The sequence below is a fragment of the Oratosquilla oratoria genome, chromosome 9, assembly GCF_046742065.1.
Source record: "Oratosquilla oratoria isolate Oo_2021 chromosome 9, ASM4674206v1, whole genome shotgun sequence".
NCBI lineage: Eukaryota > Metazoa > Arthropoda > Malacostraca > Stomatopoda > Squillidae > Oratosquilla > Oratosquilla oratoria.
Window position 1 is genome coordinate 6,300,601 of NC_134785.1, and position 17,894 is coordinate 6,318,494.

Below are 17,894 nucleotides of genomic sequence, written 5' to 3' on the forward strand. Positions count from 1 at the left end.
GAGGAGAAATACATGAAAAGAAATGAATAATAGAAAAGGAAGAATGATGTATGAATTTTTTTTTAATTCTTTCAAAAAGAAAACTGGGAAAGAATATACAAAGAAGAAATAACAGTGAAAGAGAAATGGAATATTTTAACAAAAATTTATAAAAAAAAAAGTGGAAAAGTATGTCCCAAGACAAAAACAAGAAAAAGAATATGTAAAGTGCTGGTACAACAAAAGTTGTAGGGAGTTAAAAGACAAAAGAGATAAAGTTTGGACCAAATGGAAGAAATACAAAAGACCTGAAAAATGGAAAATACATACTTGTTATAGAAATGAATATGTACAGAGAGGAAAAGAGAAAATATGAAAAAGATGTCATAGAAAAATGTAAAGATCAACCAAAACTATTTTACAGATTTGTAAACAACAAACTGAAAAACAAACAAGATTTAGAGAAATTAAGACAAGGAGGAGTTGAATACACAGAGGAAATAGAAATGGCAGAAATCATGAACAAGCATTTTAAATCAGTGTTTACAAGGGAGAACATACAACCTGGGGAGATAAAATGGAAAAAGAAAGTCCCCCCTATGAAAGAAATAGAAGTAACAAAGAATGAAATAATGAAACATTTGAGTAATCTTGATGTCAGAAAATCGCATGGACCAGATGAAATAGCAAACTGGATTTTGAAATGCAGGAATGAACTGGCAGACAAAATACACAGCATAATAAACAGTTCCTTGAAAGAAGGAAAAGTTCCAGAAGATTGGAAAAAAGCAAATATAGTACCTATATATAAAGGGGGAAATAAAGAAGACCCTACCAACTATAGACCAGTCTCTCTAACAAGTACAATAGCAAAAATTTGTGAAAGAATTGTCAAAGGTAGATTGGTAAAATATTAAGAAAAAAAAAATGCTAAATCCAAGGCAATTTGGATTCAGAAAGGACGATCATGCGTCACCAATTTAATATGCTTCTATTCAAGGCTAATAGATATAATACAAGAAAGAGATGGATGGGCTGATTGTGCATTTCTAGACCTAAAAAAAGCTTTTGACAAAGTACCACACAAGAAATTAGAAACTGAAGGAAAACTGCTTAAATGGATGGAAGACTTTTTGCAAGAAAGAAAAATGAGAGTAGTGATAAAAGACAAACACTCAAATTGGGATGAAGTAATAAGTGGTGTTCCACAAGGAACAGTTCTGGCCCCAATAATGTTTGCCATATATATCAATGATATGGATGAAGAAATTGAAAGTTATATGAGCTTCTTTGCAGATGATGCAAAACTATTAAAAAAGTGAACACGGAAGATTGTGAGTCACTACAGAGAGATCTAAATAAAGTATGGGAATGGAGTAGGAAGTGGGAGATGGAGTTCAACACTAAAAAGTGTAGTATAATGGAATTTGGAAAAAGCAAAAACAGAATAACAGGATCATATAAATTGGGAGAAGAAGGAATAAAAAAGTTGGAAAAGAGAAGGACCTAGGAGTCATTGTTATGAATAATATGTCACCTGAGAAACATATAAATAAGATTTTTGGAGAAACTTATAATTTAATAAGAACAATCAAAGTGGTATTTACATGCCTGGATGAAGAAATGGTGAAGAAAATACTAATCACTGATAAGACCATGATTGGAATATGCAGCAACGATGTGGTCACCAAGTACAAAAAAAAAAAAATGTATAAAAACACTTGAAAGAATACAAAGAGCAATTACAAAATCGGCACCAACACTCTCAAAACGATCATATGAAGAGACTAACAAAACTTGAGCTACAGACACTAGAGCAAAGAAGAAAGAGAGAAAATTTGATAGCTATTTACAGAATCATGAAAGGCATAGAAATTATTAGTAGAGAGGATCTAATAAAATGGGATGATAGAAATACAAGAGGACACGGAAAGAAAATCAAGAAAGACAGCTATAGAAGAGATCTGAAAAAGAACAGCTTTCCTCACAGAGTAATAGACAGTTGGAAAAAGTTAGATGAGAAAGTGGTGTGTGCAAAAACAATACATGAATTTAAAAATAGTTTAGATAAAATGAGATATGAAGACGGGACACTACGAGCATAGCTCCCCTTCTCATAAAATACAACTAGGTAAATACATATACTGTATATATATATATATGTATATATATATATATATATATATATATATATATTATATATATATATATATATATATATATATATATATATATATATATATATATTTATTTATATATATATATAACGCACACACACACACACACACATACATTTCATCACTCAAGGGGAACAGTAACCGTATGCAGTTACCCTGAGTGAGACGTGAACTGGTCAGTAACATTGGGATCTCGCTTTCACGCTGAGATACGCGACTTCGGTACCCAAACGCTGGCAGCTCGAACAGTGTCCACTACATTATTATATTGTGAGCAGCATCAAGGAGATTTGTGTAAGTGATAATGTTTGAAAAAATGAAACCACATGGGTATATTTCCGAAGAATTACAGAAATATTTTGTGGCTGGTAAATCAGCTAATTGGTGCTTGCAAAGACATAATCACATAACGCATTTGATGGCGTCAGTGAACAACTGAACAATGGCCATCGATTATATTAGTTTTCGAATACTTCTGTTATAACAGCTACGAGCCCTTATATGGTACCATATTAAAATAATCTAAATCCTTTAATCACACATACACACACAATTTCCTTTTCCTGAAATATATAATTACTATTATAATTTATTACGCCTTGCACTGTAGTATGCGCCACTTAAAGTTGCCAGTTACTATTTACATCCATGATTTGAAAAGACCCATCTTAAGTCCGGACTGGGATATCCATACCTGCGATCATAGGACATCACGTGATCACCCTTCTCCCATCATCTCAGCAAACACCCCCATATACTCTTTCCCTAGCCCCTTACTTCTTCCCCTACTGTGTTTATACAGCCTCCCTTTCCCCTACCCGCCCCCTCTGCTCCCCTTCCGTTTCTTTGTCCTCCTTTTCCTTCTCCCTTCAACTTCCCCTCGCTTCGAACATCTCAATTTCCTCTCGTTTGTGAGCATGGGACCCATGACTTCACTTTCCCGCTCGGCGGGGATGGGTGGCTGGCTGGGGGGCAAGAGACGACAAAACACTGGGCATCATGGCGCTGCTTGCCTCATGCTATCTGATTTATATCACGATACAAATACTATTTATCAGAAACGGTGCGGTATTGATCGTAATGATAGAAGCGTTGGTGAACTGTTGACAACAAAATACGATCGATATTGTGAGGACAGGGAAGTATTTCACTGATCTAAAGGAAAGACTGGATCGAGCATTCTACGTCCGTCCACGAAATGTGAAGCCCGCGTATTTTGATCGGCGCCATATTGTTAGGACAATTTAAGGGTGTGATAGTAATGTAAGTTTTGGCTAAGAACGGGACTTATTGTTGTGCTTTTGGTTGCAACAAACGTAAGAAACGTAAATTAGAGGAGACGAATCGAAGTGATATTGAAAGCAGCGAAGGTGAAGAGTCAAAGTTAAAAAGATCATTTCCACGCACTTTTCACTCACGAGTAGAGTGTAGTAACATATTGACTAAGGCGTCATATGCCTCTGTATGTAATTTGTGAAGCTAATTTAGGGAAGAAAATTTAGATTTGACAACACTGTTTATAAAAAAAATCAGGAAAGATATGTTGAATGTTAAACTACTTTTTTTTTATCTACCGAAATTGACCTAAGTTACCATGATATTTGCCCTCCTTCGACAGCAGGTTGTTCTCTCTAATTTATAAACTAATATTAAAAGTAAGTTATTGAAATTTCAATTTCAGGTTACCATGTAGGCTAATCCGGAAAGAAAAGGTTAGTGAGTTTGCAGAGATGAATGGAGCTCAAGTGCACGTTCTAGAATGTGCTTCGATCCTTTCAAGGAAGCGCATTGGACAAAAGGTTGAATTGAGAGACACTGCAGTTCTAACAAGATTAAAAAAGTTTCCTAAACATCTAAAGAAGGTAACTATATTTAGGGCGATACAATTTTTCATGGAATTATCTATCTATGCATTACTGTACATCGACGTACCATATATGAGATTATTACATACTTTTTTGTCAATATAGTCTCGTTAGAGTTCACTAGGTCTATCATACCAATTAAGGTTAAAAATGGACGAAACAGTTTGTAGTTGCAAGAGATCATTTTGACATAATATATAATGTAATATATAACATATTACACTGCATAGCTATATTATGCCACAGTAAAATAATTTATCATAGGAAAAATAATGTTCTCACATGTAACCAAAGCTCTCCTATATTTTTCTCATTCAGTGTTTCATAATTAATTTTTTTCTGGACCTTAAATCTACCCTTAAACCCTGTGCGTCCTTCTGAAGGGCTGGAACACCGTCGAAATGATCATAAAATCACAACACTAAATTCCAATATTTCTTTTTTTGGGAGAGGACTCCCAGATCCCCCCCCCCCCAGCTTTTGGAAGAGAGAGGACCCCTGTCTTGCATTCTTCTTCTGTTGCTCATTTATGTATGCACAATGCATAACAGACAGCTTTGCTATACGTTACGTTCTAATATGTTAAATCTTGACTGGAATGAAGGCTTGCGTACCATTCAATCTTTCCTCTCTTTATTGCCTCCCCCCCCCCATCGGCATTTGGACCAGCCTGCGGCCTAGTCTATATCTTGTAACGGTTCATGAAGCTATTCATAAATAGTTCAGCCATTTTTTTGTTCAATCCTTAATGGGAAAACAGTGATTTTTGCGGCTTTTTACCAAAAAGCCTCGATGTAAACAGTCTCAAGTCTCAAAAGTGGTCCCAACAAGATGGCCGCCTCGATTTTTCAGTAGTTTCACTTTTGAAACAATAGATGCTCGATCTAGTTTTTCTTTGAGATCGGTGAAGTATTTCAACAGACCATGAATTCACTTTCATAGAAATTGTAGATATTGTGAACTGCTACAAATATTTTCGCTTTATATGGTTCAACATTATATTGGATATTGACTGCATGTTTTATGTAGTGAATGCTTTCTTTTCTTCAGTGATATCGTTACTGCGCATTTTTTTTATGGTTGGAGACTAATTTTCACTCAAAAATGAATGATGATCAGTGACCAATGCCTATTCTATCACCTGTATATTTTTACCTCTCCTGTGGGATGTTGTTTCCAGGGATAGAAGAGATAGACACTGCAGACAACTTATTTATTACAGGTGTAATTATGCATTTTAAATGCAAACAGCAGAATACCCCTTTTTCTTCTTCAAATTAATATTATGAAGACAACCATATAGGTAAATGTAATAACAATAATAAATGAATAAGTAAATGAATAAATAAAAGAAAGTATAATTATAAGATTTTTATGAGACGAAAATAAATGATTTGATGAACAAGTAAGCGCGTCTATTACAAAATGGAAGCCATTTCTGAAGGAATTACTACAACACAATCCATTGCAATGATTCTCAACCCTTTGCCTTGATTGAAGTAATTATAATGATGATGATGATAATAAAAATTCAATAAATTAGGTTCTACACAAAATAATTTCATGTCAAGAAAGGAAATACACTCATAGTCCAGGGAAGTCGAGTTTCAAAATTAACACTTATTTTAGGTATTGTGTATTTACCACATACCGTGCGATTTGTTTGATTATACTTTATTTTTTTGCCATTTATTAATATATTTCCATTATATTTTCATTATTTGTTCATACACACGCACATACACATACACTCGGTGCCGCGGTTGGTAGAGGCTCCGACTGTCACTACGGCGGTTCGGGTTCGAATCATGCCCAGGGCTGAAATAAGTTCAGTATCGCTGCGCTTCGAGTCGTTACTCCAGCTCTCGTGGGCGGGGAGTTGGGGGTGTGTCTGCGTGTAAGGTCACAGCATTACCCATAGATCGGTCATATATGAGCTATGAGCTCTCGTTTGAGAGGGAAATAGCTGTCGATCACGAGTCCAACACGTGATCCAAAGACCATGGTGAAAGACCATGGTGAATACCATGGTGGTGAATACACACACACACACACACACACACACACACACACACACACACACACACACACACACACACACACACACACACACACACACACACACACTTTCAACGAACGGACGGCTTGAAGAACGTTCTGAAGAAAAGTGCAGATTGTGGATCCCAACGCAAAGAGAAGTGCCTTTTTGTATTTACAGGGTGGGGGGAAATTGCTCGTGGGGTAGTGGGAAAGTAAGGAAAGAGGAGAAGGGGAGGGATTGCTGGGAAAATGGAAGGTAATGAGGAAGTAGAGGACTTGGTCCAAACAGACCGCCGTAAAGTAAACAAACGACCACAAGACGAGCTGGAGGACGACGGAATGTCTAATAAGAATGTAAAGATTAGAAGTATAGATAGGAACAATACAGTAGAAAGTGATGAGAATATTTTCAAGGGATTTAAAGAGAGTGGGGGGGACACAAACCCCCCCCGACTGACAAGACTAGAGAAGAAGGTTGATAAGGTGATCGAGGACTTGGAGAGTAGGTTAGGTCATATGAACACCATTTTACAAAGGGTTGAAAGATTGGAAGAACTGGAAAAGGCGAATGAAAACTTAACTGATGAAATAGAAGACCTAAAAAGACAGTTAAGAGATGTAAAGGTGGAGAATGAGGAATTGAAGAAGAATAGTAAAGAAAACAGAGAAACGATAGCTAAAGAAAGTAAAAATTGGAAGAAAACCCATGAAGGAAATAAGGTTTCATTCACTGACATAGTCAAACAGCAATTGAAAGAACATACTGAAGACTCAGTTATTAAAGTGATGAGACAAAAGGAGAATATAGTAAGAGATTTAGCAGACAAGAAGAAATGTATAATTATATTAGGAATGGAAGAGAAACACAACACAGATAGAACCACAAGAATCAAAGAGGAAAATGAAAAAGTAAGCCAATTACTAGAATCAGTTCAGGAAGATGAACCAGAAATTATGAAACAAATCGAAGAGAAATTTAGACTCGGAAAGTATAGCACAGACAAGACCAGACCAATTAAGATTAAATTCAAGTCACAAACAACGGCAGAGAATATCTTATCCAAAACAGGGAAACTAGCAACAAGTGAACAATACAAAAAGATATGGATAAAAAGAGAAATGAATAAAGAGGAAAGAGAGGAAGAAAAGCAGAAAAGACTGGAAGCTAAGGCAAAAAACGAGAACAGAACGGAGTCAGAGAAAGAGAGATTCTATTGGAGAGTAGTGAACATGAAAATAAGGAAGTTCGACATACAAAAGAAAAACATAAGGGAAACAGAGAACACAATGGAAGTGGCAGAAAACTAAGAGTGTCTTACACAAATATAGATGGATTAATAACAGGATTGAATGAGCTGAATGATTATTTGAAGGAAAAAGAACCGGACATAATGGGAATTGTAGAAACAAAATTAAAAGGCCCACTACCACCCAACAGTGTAGGACATGATGCATACAATTATTGGATTAGAAACAGAGAGAAAAAGCAAGGGGGTGGAGTTATGTTCCTGACTAAGAAGGATATAAACGTGAAAGGTGTCATATATGGAAAGAATACAGTAGAGATGATTATGATAGAAGTGGAAGACAGAGATAAGAAGAGCAGAAAATTTGTGATCAATTATGTGCCTCCAAAAACAGCCTCATGGGAGGAGAGTGAATATAAAAGTATGTTAGAGGACACAAAGATAGCATTAACTAAAATAATGGAAGACGGAGGAAGAATAGTTATGATGGGCGACTTTAATTGCAAAGAAATCTGCTGGGAAGAAATGACAGTAAAGAGTGGTGATGACTCATGGGGAAATGCTCTACTTGAGATGATTACTGACCATTCAATGACACAATGGATACAAGAGAACACTAGGTATAGAAATGAAGAAGAACCATCGAGGCTAGACTTAATAATTACATCTGAACCTAGAATAGTGGACAAGATTGAATATAAAACACCAATAGGTAAAAGTGACCACATATTGATTGAACTGGAACTTAATGAAGAAAAATATATGAAAAGAAATGAACAATATAGAAAAGGAAGAATGATGTATGAAAAAACAAACTTTGATAAAATAAGAGAATTCTTTCCAACAAGAAAACTGGGAAGAAATATACAAAGAAGAAACATCAGTGGAAAAGAAATGGAATATTTTGACAAAAATTTACAAAAAAGGAGTGGAAAAGTATGTCCCAAGACAAAAACAAGAAAAAGAATATGTAAAATGCTGGTACAACAAAAGTTGTAGGGAGTTAAAAGACAAAAGAGACAAAGCCTGGACCAGATGGAAAAAAGACAGAAAACCTGAAAAATGGAAAATATATACCAGTTATAGAAATGAATATGTACAAAAGTGCAGAGAGGAAAAAAGAAAATATGAAAAAGATGTTATAGAAAAATGTAAAGATCAACCAAAACTATTCTACAGATTTGTAAACAATAAACTGAAAAACAAACAAGACTTGGAGAAATTAAGACAAGGAGGAGTTGAATACACTGAGGAAATGGAAATGGCGGAAATTATGAACAAACATTTTAAATCAGTGTTTACAAGGGAAAATATACAACCTGAAGAGATTGAGTGGAAAGAAAAAGTCCCCCCTATGGAATAAATAGAAGTAACAAAGAATGAAATATTGACACACTTGGGTAATTTTGATGTCAGAAAATCGCATGGGCCAGATGAAATAGCAAACTGGATTCTGAAAGAATGCAGGAATGAACTGGTAGACAAAATACATAGCATAATAAGCAGTTCCTTAAAAGAAGGAAAAGTTCCAGAAGATTGGAAAAAAGCAAATATAGTACCTATATATAAAGGAGGAAATAAAGAAGAACCTACCAACTATAGACCAGTCTCTCTAACAAGTACAATAGCAAAAATTTGTGAAAGAATTATCAAAAGTAGATGGGTAAAATACTTGGAAAAAAACAACGTACTAAATCCAAGGCAATTTGGATTCAGACAAGGACGATCATGCGTCACCAATTTAATATGTTTCTATTCAAGGCTAATAGATATAATACAAGAAAGAGATGGATGGGCTGATTGTGCATTTCTAGACCTAAAAAAAGCTTTTGACAAAGTACCACATAAGAAGTTGCTTAAGAAATTAGAATATGAAGGAGGAATACAAGGTAAATTGCTAAATTGGATGGAAGACTTTTTGCAAGAAAGAAAAATGAGAGTAGTGATAAGAGATCAGCACTCAAAATGGAATGAAGTAATAAGCGGTGTCCCGCAGGGAACAGTTCTGGCCCCAATAATGTTTGCTATATATATTAATGATATGGATGAAGGAATTGAAAGCTATATGAGCTTCTTTGCAGATGATGCAAAACTACTGAAAAGAGTGAAAACTGAAGAAGATTGTGAATCACTACAGAGAGATCTAAATAAAGTACAAGAATGGAGTAGGAAGTGGGAGATGGAGTTCAATACAAAAAAGTGTAGTATAATGGAATTTGGAAAAAGCAAAAATAGAATAACAGGATCATATAATTTGGGAGAAGAAGGAATAAAAAAAGTAGAAAATTAGAAGGACCTGGGAGTCATTGTTATGAATAATATGTCACCTGAGAAACATATAAATAAGATTTTTGGAGAAACTTATAATTTAATAAGAACAATCAAAGTGGCATTTACATACCTGGATGAAGAAATGGTGAGGAAAATCCTAATCACCCTGATAAGACCAAGATTGGAATATGCAGCAACGATATGGTCACCAAGTACAAAAAAATGTATAAAAAAACTTGAAAGAATACAAAGAGCAATCACAAAACTGGCACCAACACTCTCAAAACTATCATATGAAGAGAGACTACAAAAACTTAAACTACAGACACTAGAGCAAAGAAGAGAGAGAGGAGATTTGATAGCTATTTACAGAATCATGAAAGGCATAGAAATTACTGATAGAGAGAATCTGATAAAATGGGATGACAGAAATACAAGAGGACACGGAAAGAAAATAAAAAAAGACAGCTATAGAAGAGATTTGAAAAAGAAGAGCTTTCCTCACAGAGTAATAGACAGTTGGAACAAGTTAGATGAGAAAGTGGTGTGTGCAAAAACAATACATGAATTTAAAAATAGTTTAGATAAAATGAGATATGAAGACGGGACCCCACGAGCATAGCTCCCCTTCCCGTAAAATACAACTAGGTAAATACAACTAGGTAAATACACACACACACACACACACACACACACACACACACTTTCAACGAACGGACGGCTTGAAGAACGTTCTGAAGAAAAGTGCCGATTGTGGATCCCAACGCAAAGAGAAGTGCCTTTTTGTATTTACAGGGTGGGGGGAAATTGCTCGTGGGGTAGTGGGAAAGTAAGGAAAGAGGAAAAGGGGAGGGATTGCTGGGGAAATGGAAGGAAATGAGGAAGTAGAGGACTTGGCCCTAACAGACCGCCGAAAAGTAAACAAGCGACCGCAAGACGAGCTGGAGGACGACGGAATGTCTAATAAGAATGTAAAGATTAGAAGTATAGATAGGAACAATACAGTAGAAAGTGATGAGAATATTTTCAAGGGATTTAAAGAGAGTGGGGGGGACACAAACCCCCCCCGACTGACAAGACTAGAGAAGAAGGTTGATAAGGTGATCGAGGACTTGGAGAGTAGGTTAGGTCATATGAACACCATTTTACAAAGGGTTGAAAGATTGGAAGAACTAGAAAAGGCGAATAAAAACTTAACTGATGAAATAGAAGACCTAAAAAGACAGTTAAGAGAAGTAAAGGTGGAGAATGAGGAATTGAAGAAGAATAGTAAAGAAAACAGAGAGACAATAGCTAAAGAAACTAAAAATTGGAAGAAAACCCAATTAAGGAAATAAGGTTTCATTCACTGACATAGTCAAACAGCAATTGAAAGAACATACTGAAGACTCAGTTATTAAAGTGATGAGACAAAAGGAGAATATAGTAAGAGATTAGTAGACAAGAAGAAATGTATAATTATATTAGGAATGGAAGAGAAACACAACACAGATAGAACCACAAGAATCAAAGAGGAAAATGAAAAAGTAAGCCAATTACTAGAATCAGTTCAGGAAGATGAACCAGAAATTATGAAACAAATCGAGGAGAAATTTAGACTCGGAAAGTATAGCACAGATAAGACCAGACCAATTAAGATTAAATTCAGGTCACAAACAACGGCAGAGAATATCTTATCCAAAACAGGGAAACTAGCAACAAGTGAACAATACAAAAAGATATGGATAAAAAGAGAAATGAATAAAGAGGAAAGAGAGGAAGAAAAGCAGAAAAGACTGGAAGCTAAGGCAAAAAACGAGAACAGAACGGAGTCAGAGAAAGAGAGATTCTATTGGAGAGTAGTGAACATGAAACTAAGGAAGTTCGACATACAAAAGAAAAACATAAGGGAAACAGAGAACACAATGGAAGTGGCAGAAAACTAAGAGTGTCTTACACAAATATAGATGGATTAATAACAGGATTGAATGAGCTGAATGATTATTTGAAGGAAAAAGAACCGGACATAATGGGAATTGTAGAAACAAAATTAAAAGGCCCACTACCACCCAACAGTGTAGGACATGATGCATACAATTATTGGATTAGAAACAGAGAGAAAAAGCAAGGGGGTGGAGTTATGTTCCTGACTAAGAAGGATATAAACGTGAAAGGTGTCATATATGGAAAGAATACAGTAGAGATGATTATGATAGAAGTGGAAGACAGAGATAAGAAGAGCAGAAAATTTGTGATCAATTATGTGCCTCCAAAAACAGCCTCATGGGAGGAGAGTGAACATAAAAGTATGTTAGAGGACACAAAGATAACATTAAATAAAATAATGGAAGATGGAGGAAGAATAGTTATAATGGGCGACTTTAATTGCAAAGAAATCTGCTGGGAAGAAATGACAGTAAAGGGTGGAGACGACTCATGGGGAAACGCTCTACTTGAGATGATTATTGACCACACAATGACACAATGGATACAGGAGAACACTAGGTATAGAAATGAAGAAGAACCATCGAGACTAGACTTATTAATTACATCTGAACCTAGAATAGTGGACAAGATTGAATATAAAACACCAATAGGTAAAAGTGACCACATATTGATTGAACTGGAACTTAATGAAGAAAAATATATGAAAAGAAATGAACAATATAGAAAAGGAAGAATGATGTATGAAAAAACAAACTTTGATAAAATAAGAGAATTCTTTCAACAAGAAAACTGGGAAGAAATATAAAAAGAAGAAACATCAGTGGAAAAGAAATGGAATATTTTGACAAAAATTTACAAAAAAGGAGTGGAAAAGTATGTCCCAAGACAAAAACAAGAAAAAGAATATGTAAAATGCTGGTACAACAAAAGTTGTAGGGAGTTAAAAGACAAAAGAGACAAAGCCTGGACCAGATGGAAAAATACAGAAAACCTGAAAAATGGAAAATATATACCAGTTATAGAAATGAATATGTACAAACGTGCAGAGAGGAAAAGAGAAAATATGAAAAAGAAGTCATAGAAAAATGTAAAGATCAACCAAAACTATTCTACAGATTTGTAAACAATAAACTGAAAAACAAACAGGACTTGGAGAAATTAAGACAAGGGGGAGTTGAATACACTGAGGAAATGGAAATGGCGGAAATTATGAACAAACATTTTAAATCAGTGTTTACAAGGGAGAACATACAACCTGAAGAGATTGAATGGAAAGAGAAAGTCCCCCCTATAGAAAAAATAGAAGTATCAAAGAATGAAATATTGATACACTTGAGTAATCTTGATGTCAGAAAATCACATGGACCAGATGAAATAGCAAACTGGATTCTGAAAGAATGCAGGAATGAACTGGTAGACAAAATACATAGCATAATAAGCAGTTCCTTGAAAGAAGGAAAAGTTCCAGAAGATTGGAAAAAAGCAAATATAGTACCTATATATAAAGGAGGAAATAAAGAAGAACCTACCAACTATAGACCAGTCTCTCTAACAAGTACAATAGCAAAAATTTGTGAAAGAATTATCAAAAATAGATGGGTAAAATACTTGGAAAAAAACAACGTACTAAATCCAAGGCAATTTGGATTCAGACAAGGACGATCATGCGTCACCAATTTAATATGTTTCTATTCAAGGCTAATAGATATAATACAAGAAAGAGATGGATGGGCTGATTGTGCATTTCTAGACCTAAAAAAAGCTTTTGACAAAGTACCACATAAGAAGTTGCTTAAGAAACTAGAATCTGAAGGAGGAATACAAGGTAAATTACTGAATTGGATGGAAGACTTTTTGCAAGAAAGAAAAATGAGAGTAGTAATAAGAAACCAGCACTCAAAATGGAATGAAGTAATAAGCGGTGTCCCGCAGGGAACAGTCCTGGCCCCAATAATGTTTGCTATATATATTAATGATATGGATGAAGGAATTGAAAGCTATATGAGCCTCTTTGCAGACGATGCAAAACTACTGAAAAGAGTGAAAAACTGAAGAAGATTGTGAATCACTACAGAGAGATCTAAATAAAGTACAAGAATGGAGTAGGAAGTGGGAGATGGAGTTCAATACAAAAAAGTGTAGTATAATGGAATTTGGAAAAAGCAAAAACAGAATAACAGGATCATATAATTTGGGAGAAGAAGGAATAAAAAAAGTAGAAAATGAGAAGGACCTGGGAGTCATTGTTATGAATAATATGTCACCTGAAAAACATATAAATAAGATTTTTGGAGAAACTTATAATCTAATAAGAACAATCAAAGTGGCATTTACATACCTGGATGAAGAAATGGTGAGGAAAATCCTAATCACCCTGATAAGACCAAGATTAGAATATGCAGCAACAATATGGTCACCAAGTACAAAAAAATGTATAAAAAAAACTTGAAAGAATACAAAGAGCAATTACAAAACTGGCACCAACACTCTCAAAACTATCATATGAAGAGAGACTACAAAAACTTAAACTACAGACACTAGAGCAAAGAAGAGAGAGAGGAGATTTGATAGCTATTTACAGAATCATGAAAGGCATAGAAATTACTGATAGAGAGAATCTGATAAAATGGGATGACAGAAATACAAGAGGACACGGAAAGAAAATAAAAAAAGACAGCTATAGAAGAGATTTGAAAAAGAACAGCTTTCCACACAGAGTAATAGACAGTTGGAACAAGTTAGATGAGAAAGTGGTGTGTGAAAAAACAATACATGAATTTAAAAATTGTTTAGATAAAATGAGAAATGAAGACGGGACCCCACGAGCATAGCTCCCCTTCCCGTAAAATACAACTAGGTAAATACAACTAGGTAAATACACACACACACACACACACACACACACACACACACACACACACACCTGATATCGTGAACAAAATTGAGTATTAGACCCAATTGGGAAGAGTGACCACATACTAATAGAGTTTGAACTAAAAGAACAAAACGATGTGAGAAGGAATGAACAACATAGAGAAGAAGGTTAATGTACAACAAAACGGATTTTGTAAAAGTTAGAAAATGTTTCCAAAGCATAAACTGGGATAAATTTACCAAAGAGGAAACAAAGATGGAAGACAAATGGAACATATTCAAAGAAAAGTACAAGGAAGGAATCGGTGAATATGTACCAAAGAAGAAGCAAAAAGAGATTTATATAAAGTGTTGGTATAACAAAAGGTGCAGTGAGGCTAAAGACAGAAGAGACAAAGCCCGGAAAAGATGGAAAAGAGACAAAAAATCCAAATGGCAAACATATCTAAAATTTAGGAACGAATATGTGAATATACGCAGGAAAGAAAAAAGAAACTATGAAAAAGATATTATAGACAAATATAAGGATCAACCTAAACTCTTTTACAGATATGTAAATAATAAATTAAAAGACAAACACGAAATTGTAAAACTGCGTGAAGGATGTAAAGAATATATAGATGACATAGAAATGGCTGAAGTTATGATCAGACATTTCAGGTCTGTTTTTACAATTGAGAGCTCACAAATTTGTGAAGATGGACAACGAGAAAGATCCCCTAAAATGAAAGAAATAAAGGTAACACAGAAAGAAATAAGAGACCAAATAAAAAAAAACCTAGATGTTAAGAAATGACATGGACCGGATGGAATTGCAAATTGGATACAGAGTGTATAGATGAAATAACGGACATATTGTTCATGATAATAGACTTCTCATTCAAAGAAGGAAAGGTATTGCAAGATTGGAAAAATGCAAATATTGTACCAATATATAAAGGAGGAAACAAAGAAGATCCTACAAACTTCAGACCGGTATCCCTTACAAGCACAGTAGTAAAAATATGCGAAAAGGTTATCAGTAACAAATGGATCAAACACTTGGAAGAAAATGAAATACTAAATCCTAAACAATTTGGCCTTAGAAGTGGAAGATTGTGTACCACAAACTTAATATGTTTTTACTTAAGATTAATAGAGATAATACAAGAAAGAGATAACTGGGCAGATTGTGCCTTCTTGGACTTGCAGAAGGCTTTTGACAAAGTACCATATAAAAAGCTAATAAGAAAATTTGAAATAATAGTAGGAATACAAGGTAAGCTACTGGAATGGATGAAAATTTCTTAAGTGGGAGAAAAATGAGAGTGGTACTTTGAGGCAAAAACTCAAACTGGGAAGATGTGATAAGTGGCGTCCCGCAGGGCTCTGTATTGGCTCCTTTAATGTTTTCCATATACATATAAAAGATGTGGATGAGGGAGTGAAGTGTTACATGAACTTCTTTGCTGATGAAGCCAAATTACTCAAGAGAGTAGAAGACTGCAGATCGCTACAAGACCTAGACAGAATATGGGAATGGAGTCAGAGGTGTGAAGTGAACTTTAACATTAAGAAATGTAGTATATGGAATTTGGAAAAAGCAAAAATAGAATATCGGGTCAATATAAAATTGGTACAAAAAAAAAAAAAAAAAAAAAGTCGACTCAGAAAGGGACCTGGGAGTGATTATCTCAAGTGACTTGACACCTGATAAACATGTCAATAAATTAGTTGAAGAAACTTTGAACTTATTAAGATCAATGCAAATTGGCCTTCGACTACATGAATGAAGAAATGGTAAAGAAAATAGTGGTTGCACGAAAAAGGACCTAAATTAGAGTATGCTGTGACACTGGGCACCTAGTTAAAAAATACAAGGAAATTAGAAAGAAATCAAAGAACAGTGACAAAAATGGCACCTACACTCTCAAATTTGACATACGAGCAAAGATTGGATAAATTACATCTATCAACATTGGAACAGAGAAGAGAAAGAGGTGACTTGCTGACTATTTACAGAATTATGAAAGGGATGGAAGTTCTTGATAGAGACGACTTATTAAAATTGGACAGAAGAGAAACAAGAGGACACGAAAAGAAGCTAAAGAAGGACAGTTACAGGAAAGATTTGAAAAAGAATAGCTTCCCACACAGAGTGATTGATGTCTGGAACAAACTAAACGGGGAAACAGTGAATGCCAGACCTATGCACGATTTTAAGAACAAACTGGGTGCGGAGAGATACAAAAACGGGTCACTACGAGCATAGCTCTCGTCCCGTAAAACACAACTAGGTAAATACACACACGCGCGCGCACGCACACACACACGTACACACATACACACACACACACACACACACACACACACACACACACACACACACACACACACACACACACACACACACACACACACACACACACACTTTCAACGAACGGACGGCTTGAAGAACGTTCTGAAGAAAAGTGCCGATTGTGGATCCCAACGCAAAGAGAAGTGCCTTTTTGTATTTACAGGGTGGGGGGGAAATTGCTCGTGGGGTAGTGGGAAAGTAAGGAAAGAGGAGAAGGGGAGGGATTGCTGGGGAAATGGAAGGAAATGAGGAAGTAGAGGACTTGGCCCAAGCAGACCGCCGAAAAGTAAACAAACGACCGCAAGCCCAACTGGAAGACGACGAAATGTCTAATAAGAATGTAAAGATTAGAAGTATAGATAGGAGCAATACAGAAGAAAGTGATGGGAATATTTTCAAGGGATTTAAAGAGGGTGGGGGGGACACAAACCCCCCCCCGACTGACAAGACTAGAGGAGAAGGTTGATAAGGTGATCGAGGACTTGGAGCGTAGGTTCGGTCATATGAACACCATTTTACAAAGGGTTGAAAGATTGGAAGAACTAGAAAAGGCGAATAAAAACTTAACTGATGAAATAGAAGACCTAAAAAGACAGTTAAGAGATGTAAAGGGGGAGAATGAGGAATTGAAGAAGAATAGTAAAGAAAACAGAGAGACAATAGCTACAGAAGCTAAGAACTGGAAAGCAACCCAAGAAGGAAATAAGGTTTCATTCACTGACATAGTCAAACAGCAATTGAAAGAACATACTGAAGACTCAGTTATTAAAGTGATGAGACAAAAGGAGAATATAGTAAGAGATTTAGCAGACAAGAAGAAATGTATAATTATATTAGGAATGGAAGAGAAACACAAAATGGAAAAGAGGAGAATGGAAAAGTAAGCCAATTACTAGAGTCAGTTCAGGAAGATGAACCAGAAATTATGAAACAAATCGAAGAGAAATTTAGACTTGGAAAGTATAGCACAGATAAGACCAGACCAATTAAGATTAAATTCAAGTCACAAACAACGGCAGAGAATATCTTATCCAAAACAGGGAAACTAGCAACAAGTGAACAATATAAAAAGGTATGGATAAAAAGGGAAATGAATAAAGAGGAAAGAGAGGAAGAAAAGCAGAAAAGACTTGAAGCTAAGGCAAAAAACGAGAACAGAACGGAGTCAGAGAAAGAG

At 35.3% G+C, this 17,894-nt stretch overlaps 1 protein-coding gene across 1 annotated transcript in view; it reads left to right on the forward strand.

Moving 5' to 3' along the window:
* The window catches only part of Pis (phosphatidylinositol synthase), a 73,474-nt gene that overhangs the window by 21,871 nt on the left and 33,709 nt on the right, over positions 1–17,894 (forward strand). The window contains exon 7 of the transcript XR_012966687.1: positions 3,838–4,018. The gene's annotated coding sequence lies outside the window, so the exon portion shown is untranslated. The remainder of the gene's footprint in view (positions 1–3,837; positions 4,019–17,894) is intronic.